The sequence below is a fragment of the Sinocyclocheilus grahami genome, unplaced genomic scaffold (assembly GCF_001515645.1).
Source record: "Sinocyclocheilus grahami isolate Dianchi unplaced genomic scaffold, SAMN03320097.WGS_v1.1 scaffold167.1, whole genome shotgun sequence".
Lineage (NCBI taxonomy): Eukaryota > Metazoa > Chordata > Actinopteri > Cypriniformes > Cyprinidae > Sinocyclocheilus > Sinocyclocheilus grahami.
In genome coordinates, this window is record NW_015505346.1 from 12,046 (window position 1) to 14,456 (window position 2,411).

Below are 2,411 nucleotides of genomic sequence, written 5' to 3' on the forward strand. Positions count from 1 at the left end.
GAGAGTGACCGACTGAAAGGGAACTCATCATTTTTTCAGGATTCTTTGATGAATAGAAAGATATACATGTGTTAATTAATCCTACACATTAGTTTACAATGTTTACAACAGAGTAGTAGAGACAGATCTCTTAATCTCCAATATAAGATATTCATCTGTAATTGTAATTCTTTAAAAACTTTGAACCCATTCTTCTCAGTTCCAATGTTGACATTATTGCATTGTGCTTGGGCAACATAGCCTAACCTGAGTTGTTACGGAAATACCATCACTATACACTTTAATTAGACTTAAACAGCTTCTAATGTTGTTTTAATAATAATTTATGCATGCAGGTGAAGTTAGCAGTCACCGTCAAGATATTACTGAGAGTGTGATCAAAAGGCCTGGCATTTTCTCTGAAGCTCTCACCACCTTTTGGAAGGAAGCGAGGCTGAGAAAACAATGTAATTTGACTGCACTGGGAAGTATTCATATGCAAACACAGGCTAATACAACCTTTCACTCCATCTCCATCACACCCACCCAAATCTCTCCTAATCACCTTAACCCTTCGTCTCAGCCTACTGTCTGCTTGCATCTAATCTGCCCAAATTAAATCAAATCCTGTCTGGATCACTGTAATGGAGCCTTGAAATTGTGTGCAAATATTCACATTAATAATTCAAGTAAATGGTTTTCTGTTCTGCATGGGGAGAGTTATTCAAATATACAAATATTAGGGTCTTGGTTAATCTGGACAGAACTTTATCACAATCCACTTGTCATGTTATCCAACCTCCACCTGACTTGCTCTCAAAAGAAAGACAATTAAACAAACATTAACATTTGAAACTGTTTCTTGTCATTACTCTGTGTGAACACTTACATTTTAATGTACAATAGTATAAAGATGAGTACATAAAATATAATCTTGTTTGTATTGTATTTTTTTCGTTTCTTTTCATTTCAAGTCTTTGAAGTGCTACCTGCATGCCTTAAAACCATAAAATGGTTCCTTTCATTGCATAGAATAACATGAAATCCTTTTTTTTCATCACTGAAAAATGAATGTAAACAGAGGTAGCTCTGTAGAGAGAAACTGTTCATGAAGAAATACATAAAAACCAACAATAATTCATAGATTCTATTTATAAAGGCTATACAGTTTTTGTATGTTAATATATGATACTTCCTTGCAAATGCAAAAGGATGATAAAGACCTACACACATGAGCATACATAGTTGATACCCTAAGGCCTTGATATATTAAGGTCCTAAATATAGGGTATGTGCATGTGCAATTTAACAAATTGAGCGCATTTTGTGGACATGCAAATAAACTGGCCGTTACACACCCATATTCAAAGCCGGATTTTGCATATGGTAATGCCATGCAGCTAAATTCAATTTATATGATTTATTTCTACAAAATAATTGATCAGAAACAATAATTGATCAGAATACCCATATTCAACATTTCTACAACATTTACCTGAATTCACAGATGCAGTATTATTTACATATTTAAGCTCATTACACCACAGATTTATACCAAAAAGAAATCTAGTGTGCATTAGATAAAACCTGAGAGAACCCCTTTGGCCCACAGAGACAGCAGATCAATACCTGCTTTTCAGTCTTATTAATTTAAACATGCAGCTATCATTTCTAAAATGACTTAAAATGTTGATAATAGCTTTGTGAATGTAATTTAATCTATTTGCACTACATGAAAGCACGCCCCAAATTACATATTCATTAAGGGATATGTGTAAAAACAGCAGTGCAACTGCGATCCTCAGTAGACGTTAGTGAATCAGCTGTATTTTTTTGCACATGCCATCAAGTTTGCATGTGTTTTCATACATGTAAAGTTTTTATCAGGGCCTTTGCATACTCTGAGATGTCACTAGACAACCTACTTTGTCAAAGTCTGTGTTTAATTTAAAATTATACCTTCGTAAAGTATGTACTGCCACCTTTTTGAACCACATTTGTATCATTTGCATTGTATTTGAGAATATTATCAGTCAGAAATTACATTATATTTCACAATGTGAAATAATCTGACAAATATGCCACTGTTTTCCACAGACTGAATATCCAGATGGCTTACACTTTGTTTCATTACATTGGAAAAGGGTAAAGGTGCGTAGCTTTTCACCCCTGATTAAAAAGAACATTTAAGAGATTTATGAAAAACTTGGCATTGCCAGAAAGTTATAATACGCTTGCAGCTGGCTGTCACTGTCTGACTGTGCAATCTCATTTGAGTTCATTTCAGCACAATAGCCACATTTTCTGTCTTTTCTTGAACTCTTAATCTTTCCGTTTTAATAATGCACTAACCTTAGCAATCACTGCTAACAAAGGAGCATATGACAGAATTTTAATATGAAACGCCTATCTTTATTTTCATGATTTTTTTT